A 17911-nucleotide genomic window follows, 5' to 3' on the forward strand; every position below is an offset into this window, starting at 1 on the left:
TTACCTTTCGAGATGTCCAATTTGCTCTCTCTTCTACATTGGGACAAAGGAACTTTCCAAGAATGAGCTCTGCCTCCTACACAGACAGGAAGTTTTAGGTTGAAGTGGGGTGATACCAGTTAGTCCCACACTCAGTCCTGCAGACATGACAAGAATGGAAAATTTCATACCCCAATTCACACCAATTGCAAAGAAAACCACCCATTCCCCCAAAGCACTGAAGATAAAACAATATTTGGAAGAAAATGATTAGGTCTAGGTCAAAAATGGGAAAAGAAGGCAAACCACTAAAACTCAAAATGCAAGCTACAGCACTGTAGCCAAATCCATCCCAGTGAAGACTTGGGAAGTTTAGAAACAGCAGAATCCACCAGACACAAAAGCCTCATTCTTGTTATTGTTTTTGACTTTCTCCACAACCAAGAACAGTCACCACTAGTTGCAAATGGCCTTTAATTTCATATCTTCTTTATGCCTTTGTTCTTAGCACATTGGAGATGCTGAGAAAATATTGCAAAGCTTAAAATGCAAGTGGCCATAAGATAACTTCACTTTTCGAAAATCAGTTGGTCAAGAGCAGGATTCTTAACCTGGGATCTACTGCTTCCCAAGGGATCACTGGAGAGACTTGGAGGTGGAGGGCAGCTGTGAACTTGCTGGGGAAAACTTTCATCTTCAGAGTCACTAACCTCTAAGTAAAAGTTAGCACTGCCTTTAATTGTGAATATATACGACAACTGACATTGGTAGTATTAGCAATCCTGTGACTATGACACAAAAGAAACCACAAAGACACTTTCACATCACATTACAGCTGTTGCAGATATGGCCACACAGTATTTACACTTGTCACTACTTTAAAAGTATAGTGTTGTTAGACCTGCTCCTACTTTTTGCTATTTAATGTTATAAAGAAGCATATAAATGACTGTATCAAACTGTTTAACATTTTAGTAACTGTTTTCATGTCATCTGTAATTCTAGTTTAGGCATTTAAAAGACACAATTCTCAGAAGGGGTCTTCATGATTCATTAGATTGCCGAAGAGGTACACGGAACACAGATGGTTAAGAACCTCTGGTCTACAGCAAATAAAGTTTCTAGATCCTAACATCATAGTCACCAAAGCAAACAGACAAGTACGTCATTCCACCAGCAGTACTTCATATTTGAAGAAAATTAAGCCACCAGGAAACCAAGTAACATGTCCAAGGTCACAAAATTTAGGGTTGGTATCAACCTCAGGTTAGTGCTCATAGCATGTGTATTCCCACACGGAACTTTGCTTACATTCTTAAAATTGTCATCACTATTTCTGTCTTGCCACTAAATGGGGAACAAACATCACCTCTAAACACTAATAAAAAACCAAAACCCAAACAATAGAACAAGACAAATGTGTAAGTTACTTCTTTTTGTTCCTTAATCAAGTGTGCAAATAATTGCTACAAAAGCTGAATTTGGTCTGTTCCTGAGGTAGGTTTTTGAAAGTGAGAAAAAGGTTGGGCTATGTAATAATCTCTCATTCTCAGAAGTGTTCAAAGCACTTTGCAGGTAGGCATTAACTTGTGAAGCACTGCAATGTGTTATATGTGGTCTGGGCAGAGGCATCACCACATTAATAAACGGGTAAAGAAAACTGGAGAATAAGTGAGATTTGTTCAAAGTGACACCAAAGCCAATGAGACAGCTTCCTCATTACTCTAACCACTATACCAAGTAATAATGATCAAATACTTGGGTGATTATAATGTTTATGAAACCTCTGTACTTTCTTCCCCTACAACCCAGAAAACATTTTCTTTTGATTCAGAGGAGCAGACACTTCTGAAGGCTAGAGGAAAAATATCACTTAAATTCCAATATACATAAGTACATTTTTTTTTTTCACTTATACTAATCATCTAAGAACCAGGTGAGGAATCCCTAGATACCTCAAAAGCCACGTTACATACAACTTGTTTATACGATGAGAACAGTATGGAAATTGTTCCTTCATCTTTTAGTCAATCACCTTCTTATCTATCTACCATATCTCATGGAACTATTATTATCTTACATTCAAAACTGTTACTGCAAAATAATATTCTAATGGTTTCATACCATTAGATCCCAGATCCTAAAACTATACAATGTCATCCCTGTTTCAATTTTGCATTAAATTTTCTCTTCTTGTCGAAACCACCAATTAGTAGAATCCTCATTCCTCAAAGCCTCTTTATGCCATCTAACTACCTGTGCCTTTTATTAATCCATCTCTGCCCTTCTTGCTACTTAAGAGGTCTTTATTTTTTTAAAGATTTTATGTATTTATTTTTAGAGAGAAAGAGAGGGAGAAAGGATGGGAGAGAAACATCAATGTGCCACAGATACATCAATAGGGTTGCCTCCCACACACCCCCACTGGGGACCTGGCCAGGTACTGAACCTGCAACCTTTCCGTTAGTGGGCCATCACTCTATCCACTGAGCGACACCAGCCAGGGCCAAAGCAGGTCTTTCTTAAATTTGTACTCAGGACCGTAACATTAGTCACACTAACATTAATTTCTTTGCTAAAACTTCCCAAATTACTAGTATCCAGTCAAAAAAGTCAACAGGACTATTATTTAGGTAATCTCTCTAAGGAACCAAAGGCTCTTAACCCACACAGGAATCTTATCCACCAATATCCTTTCCCCCCTACCCCATCACTCAGTTATTTCACTAGTTATCCTTTCTATCTGCTAAATCTGATTCATTGCTTTGTGCACAACGCAAGAGTTCAAATCTCTGCCCCAGAACACTTAATTCTTGAATACATCAAATATTAACAAATATTCAACCACATGCCACTAATCAAAATGTAGCTCTTCACATAGCCACTCAATCATTTTCCCACTAAAATACCGGCAGGGATCTATCTTTGTTTGTCTTAACCAGAGTTCAAACATTCCCACCTCAGTCTGTCCACCAAGAGACCAGTTATGTCTATTTCTCTATCTTGTCTAGTAATTTCTTAGTCCCCAAATAGTCTGCAATTTAGGTTCTAAGTCACTACTCTCCATCACAGACTAAGGCTCTTGGAGGGTAGATTTCAGGCCTCGTCCTTCAGGCTCAGGCCCCTTCACATAAGGCCCCCAGAAACACTATTACAGGCCTCTGGCTCATCCCTCTGAACATCATAACCTGCTGCAGTTACCCTTAAGATATCTCCATATCACCAGGCTTAACCCAACACTAACCAGTGACATCTTAATAATGTTTGCAACTTTCAAAGGTCAATGACTGGGGCTCCACTTTGGAAATCACTGGTGTGTCCACTATCCCCGTAATGACTTACTAACCTAGACATCACTACCTCACCTGCTTGAGTCCTTTTACTACTCATGCAGTCTTCTTGGCTTTCACTCTCCCCCACCCTTCAACAAGTCACTGGCCTGCAAAGTCCCCTTTACCTCTCTATCCATCTTCTGGGTTTTACAGACCCCACCAAACTCAACCTGAATTCCTTTTTTTAGCTCTCCATCTCGCCCCTCAAATTCCCCTTCATCCCAGGACTCTAGGACCGTCCCATCTCATTTAGCTTCTCCAAGAACTGCTTGGGGAATAATCTGAAAAAATCGAGGTGCCTCCGCCTCCCCCCACCGCTCCGGGCAGAGGACACCCCTCACAACCCCCCACAGGTTTCTCCAGATTCAACTCACTAAATCCGCAACCTCGACCCCCGCCTTTTCTCCCTTCCCTGCGTACCCAACGCCTCCCGGCCCCACGGCTTTCCGCGGCTGTGGCTACCCCTACCGCCAAACCGGCTCAAAACACGCGGACGCTGACCCGTCTCCCCCAACCCGCCCCTCCCGCCCGGGCTCCGGTCCTTCCCCTCCCCCTCCCCCTTGAGGTGCCACTTACCCCCAAGGCAGGAGTGGGGGAGGGGAGAAAGGAAGCGGAGTAGGGGAGGGGGCTTCGGTCCCGGGCGGCTCTCAGCCCCAGGGGGCCGGGGCCAGGGCTGGCGGCAGCAGCAGCGCAGCGTCTCCCCCCGGCGGTGGCGGCGGCTCCGTCCCACTCCCGCAGACACACATAGGCTCCATTGTCCGCCGGCACCTCCCCCTTTCCGGCTCCCCCCTCCCGGTACCGCCCCTTCTCCCTCCCTTCGGCCCTCCCCCAAGCCGCACCGCGCCACGAAATGTACTGCCGGCCCCGCCTCGGACGCGAGCGCAGAAGTACCCCTCCCCCCGGCCTCGACGTCCCCCAAGGCAAGGGAAAGGGACTGCCCTTCCCCGCCTCAGCGCCCGGCCTAGCCGCCGGGAAGGGCCCACCCCCATCCAAGGGAATGTCACTTTACCCCCTCCCAGAACACGCGCGATGGTACCAACCCGGCCGCTTCCTCCTCCCCCTCCCCTGCCTTCCCGGAGGGGTACCACCCTCGCCCCGCCCACTCAAATAGCCCCGCCCTCTCGACCCCGCCCCTCCCTTCCAATATTTTACTATGGGACCGCCCACCGCCGACACCACCTTCTACTGTGCGTGGACACGCCTATTGGATTCCCTCCCCAGTTAGTCGTCCGGCCAGAAGGGACGCCTACTCCACCTTAAAGCGGCAGAGCCCTCTTTCTCAACCTTACCTCCCCAAGGGCTGGCAGGGTGGGAGGTGCGACCAGGGAGGGTCTCTTCTCCCTAGACACACACTCGCCCAGAGAGCCCCCCTACCGCCTTCCGCAGCACTGGTGAGCAGCCCAAGGGGACTGGAAAAGGGTGGGTGGGGGGGAGAAGGGCAGCGTAGAATTTGGCCATCTTTGACAGAAACGAATTGGGAGCTGCTGAAAGAAGGGTCTTTCCCCTCACACTTGCCTGCTTTCCCTGGGCCCGGCCTAGTCCTCAATCTTCAAGGTTACCTCCTCACATCTCCAGATGCAATTCCACCCTTCCCCATTCCCTCTGTGGTCCCTTGTCTTCACCCCTCAATCTCTGCATTGCCTTTGCGTTTGCCGGCTTTCTTCCCTCCCAGGGGAACAGGTCCCTCTCGAGGTTTCACTCTCCTCCACCCTCTTTAAAGCAGATTCTCGCAAGGGTTTTGCAGGTGGTTTGCTGCGGGGTCTCTCCTTCCATATCCGGTCCAGCCCAGCCTCGCTCACTCTTCACTACCTAGTGCTCATAGAGGACCTTCCGTCCAAATCCTCAATCGCTGCACTACCGCTTTTTAATCGCTCCCCAGATTTTTCGGAATGCCTCTTCTTTGGAGAGCTGAAAGCCGGGGCATCCTGGCACTGTCCTCCGTGAAGTGAAAGGGTAACCCATTAGAGTGCACTTTTTCTCAGCAGGAAAAATGACAGCATCTTGGTGAGTGCATGTTGCTGGATAAAACTCAGAATCTGCTACTCCTGTTTTAATCTCTGTGGCCCTTGTTGGTGCCGTGACCAATGGTTACTACAGACCTGTCGGCTCCACAGCCCTCCCCAAAACACACTGTTGTTATAGCTCTGTGTTTATAGAGTCTTGGTGTAAGACGTTTCTGCAGCTATGTGCACTGGCCCCGCAGCTTTTCTGAATCAGCTAAGTGAAGACCGCCTATGTTACAATATACTGGTATTCTCCCCAAAGATAAATGGAGGCAACATGGCCAGGAGTAGATAACTTTTCTTCTGCTTTTGCTTCTATCACTCATGGTTTTAACCAAGCTACTTATTTCTGTGTCAGTTTCCCTGTCTAAAATAGGAAGTCGTCTTGGGGCAACCTTTTAACAAATGGTGCTGGTTGTAAAGGATGGTACAGGAAAGCCCTAAATGATAAAAAGCTTTGGAAACTATTTAAGACTCTTGACTGATCATGAGTTTTACCATGTTTCCCCAGATTAGATCTTATGAAAAACTTTTTCATAGTAAGGTATTTCTACTGTCTTCCATTATGATTGAGGATATAAATGGAGAAAAAAAGACAATAGTAGGTAAAATATAAATCTAACATCAATCAAAGGATTCCAAATGGGAAATAATTAAAATAAAATGCTTTCTTGAGTCAGTTTTTGGCAACAGAACATTTGATGTAACATAGGTAAGAACCTCTGTAAAAGAAGGCAAGAGGAAAAAGTCATGTATGGACACAATGGAAATGCAACGAAAAACCCAAGAAACAGTTGAGATTGCTAATGTAGGTGGAAAGAAGGGATTCATAGACTGTATAATAAAAAAAAATCACTACTAAAATAAGGTATGGGCTGGGGTATTCCAGACCAGACCACCTTTACTCAGAAAGCTCAAAAAATAAGCTCATTATATCAACAATACATATGCCAAACATCTTACCCATTTTATTAAGCATTATTCCCTCTCTCGACTGTATGTATCAAAGTTCAAATTATTTACTGAGACAGAAGAAAAATGTAAATGAATATTAAATGTGAAACTAGGGTAAAGGGCAATAATGTCAAGCATTTAAACATGATAAAAGTCATGAAATCTAATGGTTAAGATCACCATAGTAATAGTAATTTGCATATGGGAAAAATGTGTTTTAAAATATGATATATTCTATCAAATATTTATTTCACTAGAATTTTTTAAATCTGAATTTTCCAACTTCTATGCATTTCCATCTACTTGAGAAAGAATTCTGTTTTGCTTTATAGGGATCAACCACTCTGTACATACATAAATACTAATGGAGGATGAGAAAATCATTTAAAGAATCCTATAAATAAAAATTTCAAACCGTTTCTGCTACTTTAGAAATTCTAAGATAAATCATTTTTTAATCCAAATGGTAAAACTGTTTTAAAAAGGAAGGCTTTTGACCCTAAAGAGACTTGTGTTTGCATTGTTGTTTTTTTTTTCTTTCTGAAATTTGCTTTTCATAATAATGACAAGCACTCACTGTGGTGTAAACATAGATGATGTAGGATTGGCTTCTTAGTTCTTCAACTATTCACTGCATCTGTTACTTAAGTTTGCCTCCAGTCTTTTTTTTACCTGTAAACTCCACTTTTGAGATGTTTTTTGCCCTTAACTCTTGATAAACTTATACCTCTCCTCAGCTTCTCTGAAACTGCTGCCCAACCACCATAGCTTTGACTTTACCTCCATGGTTTGCATCCCGTTTTCTCACTAGCCACATTGCCTTTTTGGAATCCTAGACAACCCATCATTCTAGCAATGGGAATTCTTAATGCTCACCCGTATTTCTTTGTTTTCACTCCTGGGCTCCCAGACGTTACTTAGAAAAAAACACAAACCAAGAAAATGGACACCAACCAAAATTGAGGCAATGAAACTTCAACTGAACTTCAGTACTTTCTTACTTGGCAATTTTTAAGGTATTTTCATTGCCTCCTATATCATTTCCCACATCATTTACTCCAAATTTCATCCACTACTTATACATTGGAAGACCACACTTGTCATCTCATCCCACCTCTGAAGGGTTTTGCTCAGCCATCCCTTGCATTAACTTACCCTTTGTTTTTGTATCTTCAGTAAAATCTTTCTTATACCAATGCTCTTTTTCCCCTTTCCTTTATATTCCCAGTTTATCCAGGGAGTAACCTACATTCTTTGCACTGCAATTCATTTTCCTACTCTGTAACAGCCCAACCATTCTACCAGAATTCTCTCTCCTACATGGCCAAACCTAATTGCCAAATCCATCCAATGAATATCCTTTTCTTTCTGAATCTCTTATAGTTTGAATTCCAAGATAATGATATTCTGATTGTCTTCTTCCTCCTACCAATTTTATCGATATATAACTGACATACAATATTGTATAAATTTAAGGTATATAACATGATATATATATATTGTGAAATGATTACTACACTGTTAAATTAACACCCATCATCTCATATAGATACAATTTTTTTATGTGATAAAAACTTTTAAGATCTACTCCTTTAGCAACTTTCAAATATACAACACAGTATTGTTCACTATAGTGACCAAACTATACACTACATCCCTGGACCTATGTTTCTTAGAACTGGAACTTTGTACCTTTTGCACACCTTCACCCATTTCCCCCCACACTGTACTTCCTGCCTCTGGTAACCTCCAACCTGTTCTCCATTTCTAGTGAGTTTGATATGTATACAAGGTCTGTTCGGAAAAAGTCCAGCCATTGTTAATATTACGAGAATGGTTTGTGTAACATGGATATAACAGGGCAGCCAAGGAGAGTGGACTGGAGTGTGCATGCATGAGCAATGATGACTTCACTGCACTAGTCAGTGGGGGGAGGTGGATGCTATTGTGTGAGCATGGGTACTGTGTGGCCATTGCATTCAAAATGACTGAGGAAACAGAACAACAAATCTGCATCAAATTTTGCATTAAGCTTGAGTATTCCTCTGTGGAAACTATTTGAATGGCTCAGAAGGCCGCAGCTATGGGCAACTGGTGATTGACAGCTTTATCGTGACAGACAACACACCTGCTCATGCATCACGTCTCATGCAGAGTTTTTCAGTTAAACACCAGATCACCCAGGTGACTCACCTCTGCTACAGCCCAGATTTGGCACCCTGCAACTTCTGGCTTTTACCAAAAACTAAAATGACCTTTGAAAGGGAAGAGACTTCAGACCATCAATGAGATTCAGAAAAATATGACGGGGTAGCTGATGGCAATTGGGAGAACTGTGTGAGATCTAAAGGTGCCTGCTTTGAAAGGGACTGAGGCGTCACTGTCCTATGTACAATGTTTCTTGTATCTTCTTCAATAAATGTCTCAATTTTTCATATTATATGGCTGCATACCTTCTGGACAGACCATATATATTTTATATATGTTTCACATACAATGAGATCACACAATATTTATCTTTGTCTGACTTATTTCACTTAGCATAATGCCCTCAAGTTTCATTCATGTAATTGGAAGTGGCAGGATTTCCTTTTTTTATGATGAGTAATAGCCATACACACCCCGCATTTTCTTTACCCAACCTATGGACACTTAGGTTGTTTGCATGTCTTGGCTATTGTAAAAAATGCTGCAATGAATATGGGAGTGCAGATATCTCTTTGAGGTAGTGATTTCATTTTCTTCAGATAAGCTACTCAGAGGTCTGTCTTCTTTGTTGATTTAAATCCTTCCTTTTTTCTCATAATTTTTATTTCCTTAAAGTCCTTGGTTCTTTTATCTTTTCTCTCTCCAGTTCTCCCTAGGAGAGTCTCTCTCACAGACTTTACTCATCACAGGTCAAGCTCAGGCTTATCTTGAGCTTAAATACTGCATTTCTATCTACTCAGCTTGCCAATCTAGAAGTCAACTGCATATGTCAAAAAACAAATACAGCATCTTTCAGAATTAAGACTTACCTCTAAATTCATTGTCCTTCACTTAGGCTCAAAACTTTGGAGTAATCCTGACTGAAAATCTCTATCTGTCTATGTATCTTCTCAGTGAATTTCTTATTTTCTGCTCCCAAGTTGAGACAATAGCCTCCAAATAGACAATCCTGTCCCCAGACTCTTCCCCCCATCAGTCAATTCTCCATGCTCTTTCCAGATAGATCTTCCTTAAAGACCTGCTTATATATTATAATTCATGCAGTGCGAATTCCTTTGTAATTACTTAAGCTCTACTGGCGCTTCTGGGCCCAACTAGGGTGGCTCTACCCTACAATCACAGCAGTGTGTTATATCAGGAAAAATATTGACTTTAGAGAGTCACCTGGACCTGGTTTGAATAGTGAAGTGTATTTTACTAGATAAGTAACTTCAAACAAAAGAAGAAAAGGTTATTTTCTTTCACATTTAGTAGTAAATGTTTACATATACTAATTTTAAAACATGAAAACTTTTAATATCTACCCTTTATCATAGTTCCTAGTCTTCTCCTGTATCTTGAGAGCAGGACCTTACACCTCTTTGTGTTCTGCAGTCATTTAGTCATTGGTATATTTATTGAGCACCTACTATGTGCAGAGCATTTTGGAAGGTAAAAAACATGAGTCAGATACTCAATTTTGTCCTCAAAGTATAATCAGACTTATATGGAAGATTCATTCATTCATTCAAAAAAAGAGTTTAATAGGTGCCTTATTTGTACCAGGTATTGTGAAAAGTAATGAAGATTCAAATAAACATAAGACATGTTTCCTGCTTTTGGAATGTAGGATCTATCTAGTTAGGAATGCTAACAAATAAACATTTATAATCAATTACAATAAGTGCTATGATATGGATAAATATCATGTGTTTGGATACAGAAAGGAGAGGTATCTATCTGATCCAGGCAGGAGAATTGGGAATGCAGTTAGACCTGAGTGGAATCTTAAAGAATGCAGAGGAGTCAGCCAGGCAGAGGACTCAGCATGTACAAAGGCTCACCTGTATGACAATGTGTATAAATAACCACACTACAAGATAGAAAGTAATGAATAAGTGGCAGAACAGAGGCAAAGAGTAAAATGGCAGTCAGAGGAGATCCATCATTCTGTAGTTGGGTGAAGTAAGCAGAAACTGCTTCATGGAAGTGGTGGTATTCGAGGCAACCCAAAGGGGTCAGGTGTCAGGTTGATTCCGAAGACATGCAGTGTGGTTAGATGTGTCTTTGTTTTCTCAGCATTCTATGTAGTGCCCTGCACACAGTAGTAGCACCACACATCATCTGCTGTGATGATGGTGATGATGATGATGATGATGATGATGGTGGTTATTCTCTTGAAGTTGGCTCTTCCATTTTCCCAGAATGCTTACAAGGGAAGACTCATGATCCAACAGTCTTACCTGGGTGGAGAGTCTCTCCATCAGACTGTCAAGATTTGAATCCCAGCTCTGCCAAAAGAGGGCTGTGTGACCTTAGAAAAATTACTTAACCTCTCTAGGGTTCAGTTTTTTCCTCCATTAAGTGGAGAAAGGATAATTTCCTCACAAGGTAACATGAGAAATAAATGAGTGACTGCATGTAAGAATAGTGCCTGGTACATAGTAAGTGCCCAATAAATGTTGGCTATTATCATTACATGTGGTATCTCTGAATTATCTACAGTGGAATTGGCTTAGGAAAGATTTTAGGAACACTAAAAAAATCATCTCCTTAATACTTATTTTCACACCAAATCACACTCACTGGTATCTCTCCAAGTCTCCTAACATGCTTCTTTCTCTAAGTTCTGCTATTACAAATTCATACCTTTGGATTTAAGATGTAAATTCCCCAAGCCCTTGGGAAGAGTAACACAATAAAGGGTTAACCCTGTTTTATTTTAATGATTTATTTGACCAGGCCTCTATCCTCCTTAAACTGCTAACTGTACTGAGGGACTCTTGTGGGGAAGAAAGAAAAGGCTAATTCTAAAGCTTGGAGAACCTTTCCCAGAAATTCAAGCTAGAAGTAAATACTCAGAGGGCAATATGTCCTCTAAGATTGAAGGAAGAGATGATTTTGGAGAGAGATGCCAAGAAAGGATGAGAAAAAGAAAAAAAAAGTTCATTTGTGTCAGTTAATGAACAGTGCTGACCTTGATTTTGGGACTCTTTATCTACCACCCTTTTTTCCACTCTGTGCTGTGTTTCAGAATAAATAATTTTGCTCCAGATTGTCTCGATTTATATTAATGAAGGAAACTAACAGGCTTTAAATTTTCATAATGACATTTACTTTCTTAGCTATGGTTTATCAATCAAAAATTGATAAACACCTAGTATGTGTCTAGTGCTGAATTAAGTAGAGTGAGAATTTTATTAGAAGCTGAAGAAATTGTCCTTGTCAGGAATCTTACAGTCCAGTTGAAGGGGGAAAAGTTTAATAACAATTCCTAAACTGTATTATAGATATGATAGATATGACACAAACTCTGAATTTCCAGAATTAAAAAAAAAAAAAAGAAGCAGTTGTAGAGACTAGAGTAGCAAGTAAGAATTTGAAGGATCAGAAGCTGAACTAGGCCTTGAAGAACAGGATTGGAGCAGTTCCAGAAGGTGAAAATGGCTCCGGAGGGAGAGACAAGGAGCCAGGCCAGAGAATGAAAAGACAACAGCCTATGTGAAGACAGAAAATGATAACAGTAAAGGTGTTACAATCATAATGATAGCTGCCATTTATTTACTAAGTATTTATCATGTGCATGTGCCAAGCACTATTCTAATACTACATTAATATTGTCTCATTTAATACTCATAGTAACTCGAGGTATAAACTGTTATCCCATTTTACAGTTGAGGGGCCAGATGTTTCAAGGAGTAAATAACTGTCCTAAAGTCTTGCAGCTAAATGGGAGTTTATATTAAAACCCAAGTCAGTCTGAGGGGAAAGCTCTCATAGCCCCACAGAACAGCCTCTCATCAGTGAGGGTGTTGGTATACAATGGGGAACACAGTTGGTTAAAGAAGGTGAGAATTCGTTAAAGACTATAAGCGCACAAGAAGGATACGCTGAGTTAAAACAAAAAAAGCCACAATTTGCTGACCACCAGTTATGAAACAGGCACCTTCCTTACAGTATCATCCTGACTGATTTATAATTATACCCATTTTGCAGATGAAAAAACCAAAATGAAGTTTAATGACTTGCCTAAGCTTCACAACTGTCAAATAGCACAGCCCAGATATGAATGTGAGGCTGGTAGCAATAACTATGTTCTTGCTGCTATCCTGCTCTGTCTGTCTCTCTTTGAACAGGGGAAAAAACTATAAAAACAATACCACTGCAATTTGCATGGTAGTCTTTAAAGCATTTCATATTCACTGCCACATCTGATCCTTACAATAACCATGTGACACGTTTGGAAGATAACCTCCATCATAATGAATAACAATAGTCAGGATAATCATTAAAACACTGATATTTTCCTATATACCTTGCACTGTGCTAAGGACTTTACAGGGATTGTACAGTGAGCTTATACCAACTCTATAAGATAGACTCTACTATTATTCTTATCTTGCACATAAGGAAACTGGCTAGGAGAGGTTAAGTAACTCAATGAAGGAGGCTGGGCCACAATAAATTATGGAACTAGTTTAAGGTCATGACAATGAGTGTGATTCCTGGACTAGCGCACAGATCCCCTGGTTTCACATCCACACATATCCTTTTCATCTTATTATTCTGGCAGTTAATCTATAGTTACAGGAAGGAAGATTTGAAGAAAGAACTGCATGCAGTAAGGAAAGCAGCTGGAGGACAGCAGGCTTTTAGGTGTGAGATAATGCAGACCTTGGTGGGGAGATAACGGGGATCAAAGAGGTGGCAAATCCAGGTGCTGAGGAAGGCCACAGCTGCTCACTTTAAGGAAAAATAGCTTATGTTTGGTTTCTAGTCATAAAATTGGTGGAAAGGGGGGCATTGTAATGAGAAATGGGGGTAGTTCAAAGTGACACTGGTCCACAGTGAGATAATACTACACACAAACTAGGAATGACTATAATAAAAAAGACAAGATGTAAAGTACAGCATAGAGAATATAATCAATAATATTGTAATAACTATGTATGGTGACCAGTGAGTACTAGAATTATCAGGGGGATCACTTCATAAATTATATAATTGTCTAACAATTATAGTGTACATCTGAAACATAAAATTTAAAAGAAGATGGGAAATAGCAAGTGTGACAATGGGCAGAAGCTAACTTTCATACATTGCTGGTGGAAATAAAATGGTACAGCCACTTTCAAACAGTTTCGTAATTTCTTAAAAAGTTGAACATAAGTTTACCATATGACCCAGCAATTCCACCTCTAAGAGAAATAAAATCATATGTCCACACAGACTTGTCTGTAAACATTCATAGCAGCATTATTTCTAATAGCCAAAATTTAGAAAAAATCCAAATGTCCATTAAATGATGAATGGATAAATAAAATGTGGTACATCCATACAATGGAATATATTCAGCAGCGAAAAGGAATGATGTACTGATACATGCTATAACATGGATGCACCTCAAAATTGCTATGCTAAGTGAAAAAAGCCAGATACAAAAGGCTATATATATACATTGTATAGTTTCATTCACAGGAAATGTCCAGAAAAAGCAAATCTAGAGAGGCAGAAAGCAGATTAGTGGGTATGAGGAATGGGAATAGACAGCAAATGAGTATGAGTGACCTTTCTGTGGTGAAGTAAATGTTCTAAAACTGGATTTTGGTGATGGTTACACAAGACTGTAAATTCACACACACAAAAAAATCAATGATTCATACATTTAAAATGGGTGAATTTATGGTATGTAAATGATATATTAATAAAGCTATATTTTTTAAAAAAGGTAAAGCTGGTTTACTAAAGGAAGAGAGTTAAGTTTTAGAACAACAATTTGAAACTAAAGTGGAGATGTCCCGCCAGGTGAAAGAGGAGGCTGGAGGTGCAGAGGTGACAGCTGAAGCAATAAAAGTGAATGAACTCACAAAAGGAAAAAGCACACAAGAGAAAAGGAAAATGTCAAGGGCAAAACCTATCATGTTACTCCCTTGGCTGATGTGGCTCAGTGGATTGAGCACCAAACTGTAAACCAAAAGGTTGCCGGTTCAATTCCCAGTCAGGGCACATACCTGGGTTTGCAGGCCAGGTTCCCAGGGCGGGGGCCTGTGAAAGGCAACCAATCAATGTTTCTCTCCCTCTCTTTTTCCCTTCTGTTTTCTCTTAAATTACTTGTGTTACCCTCAAGGAGGATGATTTGCCTGGGCTAATTAATGTGGTGTTCACCCTGGTAGCAGTTTACTCCCACTAATATTAAAATTTACTTGTGTACACTAACCAGAGATAAGTGCCCTACAGCACTATAAACAGGAGGGTTGTCTGGGGAAAAATTGCCTCTAAGTGACTAAAATACACAAGTATAGCTGGGATGGACTGAATCTGTTCCTTGTATTTTGAGGGTAAAAGGAGAACTGCACAAATACTTTCACCCAAATTAGAAATAACATCAGCATTAAGGAGTGTGGTGTTTCAAGAGCAATGATATTTCACTTAGTCACTAACCACAAAGAAGGATGGCTATTATGCTGGACCACCCCTCGAATCAGGCTCTTTGTCCCCAATATTGACTTCTGAATTTAGAGTCAGCAGAGACTCTCAGGTAAACTCTGTAGCTACTTTTCCTTCTCAGAACAAGGTGGTCCCTCTTCCTCTATACCCCACTCCCACCCAGTTTAGAACCTTAGGGGAGGGGCCCCTTCCAGGCTAGGGATTAAGGATCCTCTCCCTCCCCCAAGGCCTAACCCTTTTTCTCTTTCATATTTCTGGTGTAAACGAAGCAAATTTAGACTACTGCCTTTGGTTGTGAAAATAAAGGGGTAAAAAAAGATGAGAATCTGGGGGCTCAAGATAGAAGCAGTAGAGTATGAAAACGGAACCCAAGGTCAAACTACACTGGCTTCCAGACCACTCCCCACCTGCATCACGTAGGGGAGGGGAATGTCAGCTAAGTAGAGTCTCAATCCCAGGTCCATGGAGTCTAAGGCTAAAATTTGGATGGAGGAAAAAATATACCTTTATGTCACCAACTTCTAACTGAAATTTATTCAGTTATGAACAAAGTCACTAGATTACGGTATGAGCAGTACGTGACTTTTTCACCAATAGCGTCACTGGTATTTTCATATCACTTTACAGTTGTGGCAGATGTCCCAAATATCAATTATACTCATCACTACGACAAAATTATAGTAATTATTAGAGCTGCCAGTGGACCTTTTTATTAATGCTCTAAAAAAGCAGCACATATATTTATTAACTATACCATAAATTGGATACTTTTAATATTTTGATCCTATTTTTGTAATGCTATTTATTTTATTTTATGGGTTTAAAATTATTATTCTGTCCTTAGGCTTCATCAGACTGCCAAGTGGGTCCGTGTCACAAAAACAATGAAGGTCTCCCTAGTCTGGAAGAACAACTTTCTCCAGTTCCCATCCAACACCACACAAAATGAGCCTCCCTACAATCCGGCAATCCCACCATTAGAGCACATTTCCTTCGGGTTTCTATTAAAATGCAAATAACTCAAAAGCAGGGCTCGAAGTGGTATCAGTTAACCCCTTAAACAGGGTTGTTTAGCAACTAGCAGAGCGCAACACCCTACAACTAAATTAAACATTTATCGAGCTCCTACCAAGGGTGAGGAGAGCGAGCGAAATCCTTCCAGGTCTCTCGTCTCTAGGGTACTTGCAATCTAGTAAGAGGAATTTTTTAAAACTGCAGAGAAGACAGGGGAAGAGAGAAATGCTTCGAGAAGTGCAAAGAGCAAAGATCGTTCTCGGGGCGAGATGGCTGGGAAGAAAACGGACTCCTTCCTGCGTGCATTCTAGAAGGACTGACTGGAGTCTGTGCCAGGTCCTCAGAATACAACCTTAGCTAAGCTCACTGCCTAGGGTTAAGTTAAACAGGTAAACCATGAAGTAAGCTACAGCCCTTAAATTCTGCATTAGGTATAAAGGGCCAAAGAAAAGCACTGAAGAGGGAGTGACTTAATGCTGGTGGGGGAGGGGAAGAGTCTAGAAAGACTGGGTTATGAGGAATGTGGCGTGGAGGAAATGACATATGAGCTGAGCCTAGCAGGATAAGTTTTTGAGGGGGGGGCGCGGGGAGAGGAGAGGGAGAGGAGAGGCGAGGCACCGCACTCCTGGCAGAGGTATGTATAAAGGGCCTGTTCTGAGACTGCATTTGAGTGGGAGTTTAGGAATTGTGGAAGAACCAGGTAGGAGATAAGACTGGAATTGTAAAGCCGGGCTAAACTGTGTGAAAGGAGCATTAAAAACCTTGTGTTTTAATGCTCAGGAGTTTGCATCCTATCCCTTTGGAACAATCGGAAAAGGCTTTACGAAGGAGGAGATATTTGAGCTGGGCCTTAAAGCATGAGTAAATTTCAACAGGTGGAGATGGGCCGGGGAGGGGAGTGTTTTGAGGCTCAAGAAACAGCATAGCCAGGCACAGGGGCTGAAAGCATATGGTTTGGTAAGAACCACTCTGGAGCAATGCGTGGCCCAGTGTGCAGCAGGGGCGCACCTGGGGGGGGGGGGGCAGGAGGAAGGGGCGGTGTCTTATCCAGATAAGTTCTGGGCCTAGGGGCACCTGATTGCTAAGTTCCCCAGGTGATCTTAATGCGCAATAAAGTTGGTTACTGGCTTATTCAAGGAAAGAAGGCTGAAAAGGTAAGTGGGCTTTGAGTGCAGAGTAAGAATTTGCACTGGATTAGAAATACAGTGGGAGCTCCTGAGAATGGCCCCAGACAAAGAGTGGTATTTATCAAAGCCCTGCTTAAGAAAGATTAACGAGACAGCAGAGTTTAAGATGGAAGGTGTGGGTACCCAGGTAAGGGCTATTACAGTAGTCCAGGTCGGAGGTCATGTGGGCCTGAATTATGGTAGTGGCAGGGGGACAAATGTATGGTAGTGGATGGTAGGACAAATGTAAAGACATCTGGAGGACGGGATCTACATGGCTCACTGGGCAATTGAAGTGGGTGGAGGGGCTGAGTCAACATAACTCAAGGGATCTGAGCTGGGTAGTGAGGAAAACCAGGCCTTTAAAAGAAAAGCTGGGGAGTAAGGCGCCATTGTGAGGCAGGTGATTTATTTGGATGTAAAGTGTCCTCAGAGTCAGAGGTCAAGAATAGTGATAAGTTTTATTTTGAGGGAGTGCTCACTGTGGTTTGTGGGACACTGGATGAGGCATAAGTGGCACACAAGGACTGGGAGAGCAGAGGAAGGCTATGAGCGCTTACCTTTATCACCCCCTCCCCCTTTTTTTGAGAGTCCCCTAACAAGGTGACATTGGGAGATCAGAGCTGCAAACCCAGGCAACTCCCTTCTCAGGAGCTCCCATTTCCTCACTGAAAAAGCAGTGGTAATAAAACTTATCACCCACTCATCTCATAGGAGTGCTGCAGAGAGTATCCAATATACATACATAAATAAGATTAAGGCATTCAGTGAGGACAAAATGTGCTGGAAATGCTAAACAGTAACAAATTTGGTCACCTACTTTGCCACG

General features: G+C 41.5%; 1 protein-coding gene across 4 annotated transcripts in view; it reads right to left on the bottom strand.

The window, feature by feature from the left end:
* Positions 1 to 17911, bottom strand: part of LOC129062292 (uncharacterized) — a 75600-nt gene that overhangs the window by 5522 nt on the left and 52167 nt on the right. Inside the window, exons 1-2 of one of the 4 annotated variants that reach the window (XM_054563154.1) lie at positions 3888 to 3922; positions 5 to 76 (exon numbers count right to left, since the gene is read on the bottom strand). The exons of 1 other annotated variant lie outside the window; for it this stretch is intronic. The gene's annotated coding sequence lies outside the window, so the exon portion shown is untranslated. Of the gene's footprint in view, positions 1 to 4; positions 138 to 3887; positions 3923 to 17911 lie in introns of those variants that run through there. 2 more of the 4 variants (XM_054563152.1, XM_054563155.1) reach the window with 2 other exon arrangements.

The sequence above is a fragment of the Pteronotus mesoamericanus genome, unplaced genomic scaffold (assembly GCF_021234165.1).
Source record: "Pteronotus mesoamericanus isolate MK-2021 breed Mesoamerican mustached bat unplaced genomic scaffold, CSHL_Meso_final scaffold_705, whole genome shotgun sequence".
NCBI lineage: Eukaryota > Metazoa > Chordata > Mammalia > Chiroptera > Mormoopidae > Pteronotus > Pteronotus mesoamericanus.